General features: G+C 33.3%; 1 non-coding gene across 1 annotated transcript; it reads left to right on the forward strand.

Annotated features, from left to right (window-relative positions):
- The first annotated feature begins 6,634 nt into the window (after nucleotides 1-6,634).
- Trnar-ucg lies at nucleotides 6,635-6,707 on the forward strand. The gene has a single exon. It is a non-coding gene; the product is annotated as a tRNA-Arg (tRNA).

Here is a 6,707-nt window from a genome sequence, read left to right on the forward strand (position 1 = left end):
TTTGAAAAAATATTTTTGTAATTTTAAAAAATAAAGCGTTCTTGTCATTTCAGTTGAAATTGGGTAACTGACAAAAAATGTGTTTGTTCTTCTCAAGTTCTCATGGCTATTTGAGGTGTTTAAACTTTATTACCACATTTGGTTTAAAGATGAAAGATAAACCATACCTTTCGAATGATGGACATCTTTTATAGTGGTGTTCTAATGATCTATTATAATCGAAAATTGATCAGTTTGGTTTACCGATGTGATGATCGATTGTAACAAATCCATAATTGATTGTGTGGGAAAATGTTAACTGTAAATGTTGCCCAAGTTTAGATGATGGACTTCCCTGCACCCACCTGACTTCCTCGTGCTCTGTCGCCAATAAAGCTGGTCTGACTCACGGCACAACTTAACGACCGTCGGCACTAGGGGAGCATAGTAGGTGGTTACAAGTGCCTCTTAACAATGCCAGAAGTAGCCGAACTACTGATCGCTCCGTGCAAAAGGTGTGGATGAGAGTTTAAAAGAGAGAAGAATGAGTGATTGTGTGAGTGTGGATAAGAATTAACAATGGCTTATTTAATGTACTTGTTTCTTATTACAATGCTGTTATTGTCTTTAAATGTAAATGGATTGAGGGATATTGATAAATTAAATTCAGTGTTTGCAAATATTAAAAGTAGACATGCTAATGTTATTTTTCTGCAGGAAACATTTTGGGATAATAATTTTATTGAAAGATATAAACACTTATGGGATGGGAAGATATTTTATAATAATTGTCCATATAAAAATAGAAGAGGGGTGGCAATATTGATTTCTAAAGAATGTCCTTATAAATTTACTTTTAATAGTTGCGACACTGAAGGCAGAATTTTAAAAATTAATGCCAAAATTGATAATGATGAATTTAGTTTCATTAATGTATATGCGCCAAATAATATTGATGAAAAGGTTTGTTTTTTCAATGAATTAAATAATTTTGTGAATAATAAAAATACAATAATGGCTGGAGATTTTAATGAAATATTTGATCCATCTTTAGATCTTGGTATTAATAATACAACTTTCAGTTTGAAAAGTAGCAATATATTAAAATCTTTTCTAGGTGATTTTAATTTGGTTGATATTTGGCGTCATAGGAATCCAGGAAAGAGAGAGTTCAGTAGATCACAGATTGTTGAAAATGTTTTAAAACAATCTAGAATTGATTTCTTTTTACTTTCTAGGAATATATTACAGTTTGTCATTAACTCATACATATCCTATACTGCTTTTAGTGATCATGATTTTGTGTCTCTTAAACTTGATTTTTCTCGTGTTGAGAGGGGTCAAGGTATATGGATTTTTAATAATGAATTATTGCAAGATGAAAATTTTTGTAAAGATATTACTGATGTTATTAAGAATGAGTGTGATTGTCCTTTGTTTATGACTGAGCCTCTTGTTTGGTGGGATAATTTAAAATTTAAAATGAAAAAATGTGCAACTTATTTTGCTATCAATAGGCGTAAATTAGAAAATGATAAATATTATTTCATCCAAAATGCTTTGAGACGGGAATATGCTAAATTAGCTATAAATAAACAACATGATTTAACATATTTAGTAACCTTACAAGATGAATTACAATTAATAGAAAAGTCTAAGTGTAATGGTGCGATTTTGAGATCTAAAGTACAGTGGCATTTAGAATCTGATAAAAATACATCTTTTTTTCTTAATTTAGAAAAAACGAAACAGGAATCAAATTCAATTAAAGAACTTAATACAATTAAAGGATTGTCAAGGAAAACTGAAGATATACTAGAATGTGCTCATGATTTTTATTCTAAATTATATACCCAAGATGATATTGACTTAGATAAAGAAGAATATATTTTAAATTTAATAACCAATAAAATAACTGAATCTGAAAGTGAAAATTGTGATAAAGATATTTTGATTGAAGAATTAACGAATGCGTTGAAAAGTATGAATAAAAATAAATCTCCTGGTATGGATGGTCTAACGGTTGAGTTTTATGTCAAATTCTGGGATATTTTAAAGCCTTTGTTTCATAAAGTTGTTATGTCAGTTCAAAATGAAGATCATTTATTACGTAGTATGAAAAAAGGGATTATTAGTCTTTTTTACAAGAAAAAGGGAGATAAAACTAATCTTAAAAAATTTTAGGCCCATAAGTCTTTTAAATGTTGATTACAAAATCATTTCTAAAGTTCTTTTAAATCGTCTAAAGTTAGTAATATCAAATATTATTTCCCCTGAACAAACATGTTGTGTTCCAGGTAGAGATATAGTTGACAACATTATGTCAGTACGTGATGTTATTGATTTTGTAGATATAAATAAAACAGAGGGTTTTTTAATTAAAATAGACCAAGAGAAGGCGTTTGATAGGGTTTCACATAGTTTTATAGTTAAAGTCTTGAATAAATTTAACTTTGGTAATAAATTTATTTCTTGGATTAAAATTCTGTATAATGATATTAAAAGTAGTGTAAAAATCAATGGTCATTTAACGCCTTTTTTTCCAGTTACTAGAGGTGTTAGGCAGGGATGTCCAATTTCAATGATGCTTTATATAATTGTTGCCGAACCTTTAAATAATTTATTAAAAAGTCAACAAGATATTAAAGGGATAAAAATAAATAATGAATTTAATTCTTTATTATTTCAACATGCTGATGATACTACTATCACTGTACAAGATGCTCAGTCTGTTGAGGTGGTTTTTCACACTGTCGATTCATTTTGTCGTGCTACGGGTGCAAAAGTTAATATTGAAAAATCAGAAGTACTTTGTATTGGTAAAGCTGTGGAAAAGATTTCTCATTTAATATTCCTGTTGCTATTAATAAAGATTGTGTCCAAATTCTTGGCATTTATTTAGGACCAAATAAAACTTTGTGCGAAAGATTGAACTGGAAAACAAAAATTGAAAAATGAAATCATTAATTAACATGTGGAAACAAAGAAAACTTACTTTAAATGGTAAAGCGACAGTGTGGAATACCTTATTAACTTCTAGATTATGGTATATAATTAATGCAATTCATGTTCCTAGGTGGGTTGAACAAGAATTCAGAAGTTGTTTTGTAAATTTATGTGGGATGATAAATACCATTAATAAAATATTCTACAATTATTGGGAGTAAAAGTTCAGGTGGGCTTAATATTCAAGATATCTCTTTGAAGAAAATCGCTTTTCGTATTAAATTATTAAAGAAGTATTTTAATAATGATTTCAGTTCTGTTTGGAAACATACAATGTCTGAATTTCTTGGTAAATATATGAATATGAACTTATCTTTTAATATATTTAATATGGTTTTTGATGAACCAGCTTTGGCTACCATTAACCTTTTTTATGCTGAGGTTTTGTTAGCATGGGACAATATTTCAAAGCGTGAACGCTTTTTCCCCTTAGAATTAGATCAAATATTGTCTCAGCCAATATTTCATAATCCATTTATTAATTACAAAAATAAATTATTATGTTTTAATTCTTTTATTGAAAGTGGTATTATAACTGTGGCTGATATTGCATATGAAGTTGTACCGGGATTTTTACCGGTATCTGCAATTGTTGAAATTATTAAAGAAAAATATCCTGATATGTTGGCAGCAGAAATTTCTACTGCTTATTATGTAATTCTGAACTCGCTTCCTGATGAATGGAAACAGGCTATTTTAAATAATATTAAAAATTCGTCACAAGTTAAAGATTTGTTTTTGATTAATAATAATGAAAAATAAATGTAAGTAAATTTAATGTTAAATTAATATATTCTTTATTAATTTCACAAAATTTTAAATTACCTTCTTGTTTAGAAAAATGGCACGATTTGGGTTTTTGTTATAGATTGGAAGCCAGTTTGGAAAATTATACATTACTGTGATAAGACTTCGGAATTTGTTGACTTGGATTTTAAGATTGCTCATAACATTATTTTCACATACTCTAAATTATTTAAATATGGCAAGGTATCATCTAGCCAATGTCCTGTTTGCTTTAAAGAAGAAGAAGATATGTGTCATTTATTGTTGTATTGTGATGAACTTTGTGATTTAATTTCTATTTTTCATGAATTATGTATTTATATGTTTAAGGATACTGGTTTTTCTTTACAATTATTGAAAAAAATGTTGCTTTTCGGGTGTTATTTTAAAATACAAAAATGCTCAAAAGAATTCATCAATGCTTTGCTCTCAATATATAGAATATCTGTTTTCAAGAAGGCGTCTGACTTCGAATCAGAAGATTGCGAGTTCGAATCTCGTCGAGGTCGTTTAAAAACAATATTTTTGTGATTTTTAAAAATCTAAAACATTCTTGTAATTTCAGTCGGGATTATGTAACTGGGAAATTACTTTTTTGTTCTTCTCAACTCACAGTCATATTGACCTATGGCTATTTATGGTGTTTAAAATTAATATTACATTTGATCTAATGGAATGGGAACTCTATTTACGTGCCCATATCCAATAAAGGTTCAAGCACGCCTACCACGGGTCCAGCCTCTGACATCGCCAGTGGGTGGTTCCGGGGCAGACATTTGATCTAAAGATCTTTCAAATAATGGACGTCTCTTATAGTGGTGTTCCAATGATCATTATAACTGAACATTTATCAGTTTGGTTTACTGATATGATGATCGATTGTAAAAAATTCATAATTGATTGTGTGGGAAAATGTTAACTGTAAATGTTCTCCAAGTTTAGATGATGGACTTCCCTGCACCCACCTAGCTTCCTCGCCCTCTGCCGCTAATAAAGCTGGTCTGACCCACGGCACTACATAACGGCCGTCGGTAGTAGGGGAGCATATTGGGTGGTTACAAGTGCCTTTGTCCCTTTAACAATCCCTTTAAGATAAAATCTCGATGTCGATCAACCGTTTGCTCATGAATATTCAGTAGACGCTCAATAGTTGATGACTCTCCGTGTCTACGATCTAGTCTCTCCCTTTTAACAATGCCAGAAGTGCTCCGAAGTGGTCAAACTAAGTCCACAGTTAAAAGCTGGGTCCGTGCTTATTAAACTTTTAGAGTCCAGACTCAATCTCTAATGACGTCACACGCATACAATTTGTATGGCCTTGTCATGGCATTAGTAACTACTGACCGCTTCGAAGTGGTCAGACTAAGTCGACAGTTAAAAAGCTGGGTCCGTGCTTATTAAACTTTTAGAGTCCAGACTCAATCTCTAATGACGTCACATGCATACAATTTGTATGGCCTTGTAAGAGCATTAGTAACTACTGACCGCTTCGAAGTGGTCAGACTAAGTCGACAGTTAAAAAGCTGGGTCCGTGCTTATTAAACTTTTAGAGTCCAAACTCAATCTCTAATGACGTCACACGCATACAATTTGTGTGGTGTTGTCATGTCGTTAGTATCTCAGAATCAGCTTTCGAGTCTAGACTCTAATGACGTCACACGCATACAATTTGTGTGGTGTTGTCATGTCGTTAGTATCTCAGAATCAGCTCTCGAGTCTAGACTCTACAAGGTTTTATAAGCACCTGGGGCCCGTTCCACGAAGCGATCTTAGCCCTAATATTACCTTAGGCGCATAGCTACCCAATGCATTGAAGTTGATCTTAGGGCAAAGATTGCTTCGTGGAACGGGGCCCAGGTCTGTTGGGGAATGACAAGTGTGTGGCACGGATAGCCACTAAAGACAAGCACCTGTCGCGGTCGGAGAGACAAGGACTGGGAGATGTGGAGGTGGACAGCAAAGGAAGTTGAAAGATGGGAGGAGTTGTCAGATCGGGAAGAAATTAGATGTAATTCAAAGACGTAAAAGGAAAGGGCGCAGTGTGATTTAAAAAAAGAAAAGGTTTAGATGATGGAACTGTTGGGGTTGGGGTTCATTTTAATGTTTCTAATATGTATCTGGTATATTGATGTTTCATTTGAACATAGGTGTTCGGGGGGGGGGGGGGGGGGGTGCAGGTTGAATTAAACGAAAATGCTCGAATTTGGATATAACATTTATTCAATTTCAATTGGCATTACTGCCAAACAGCTATATAAGGATGCAAAGGGATCACTAAACATGTTTACATGAACTACAACTAATATTGTGCAGGCAAAAATATTATTGGTAGTAAATCTTAAGGTAGAAATTAATTTTACTTGTAGAATGCAGATAATTACATTTCAGCATATCTAGTTTACGGGGGAGCACACCCCGAACCCCCTTTTACGCCCTCAGTCTGTCAGCCCCCCCCCCCCCCACACACACACACACCACACCCCAGTGTTTACTACTACTTGAAAGTGTTTCAGTCCATACAGCTCATTTTGCCCGAATTTGAGGATTTGCTCCAACACTTCCCAGTCACGTATGCTTATGCATTAGAACATTATATATACTCTTCAAAAAAGTAGAGGAACCTGAAATATTAATGTTAATATCAACTATTAGACCGAACATACGTTTTGACCACAGACATCCTAGTAAAGAACGTTCAGGTCTGTTTATCAACACACCGAAACACATTCCATAGTTTGCACGTGCATCACGCAGTTGCCCTGTACACGTGCGTGGGGCGTCATTCTCGATTTTGACAATTTCCAGGAAGGTCGATTAATCATTAATCGATAGAGTCGGCTAAATTGATGAGATATTTCTGTCCGGCCTCGTGGCCTAACGGATAAGGCGTCTGACTTCGAATCAGAAGATTGCGAGTTCGAATCTCGTCGGGGTCG

The sequence above is a fragment of the Gigantopelta aegis genome, chromosome 8, assembly GCF_016097555.1.
Source record: "Gigantopelta aegis isolate Gae_Host chromosome 8, Gae_host_genome, whole genome shotgun sequence".
Taxonomy (NCBI): Eukaryota; Metazoa; Mollusca; class Gastropoda; order Neomphalida; family Peltospiridae; genus Gigantopelta; species Gigantopelta aegis.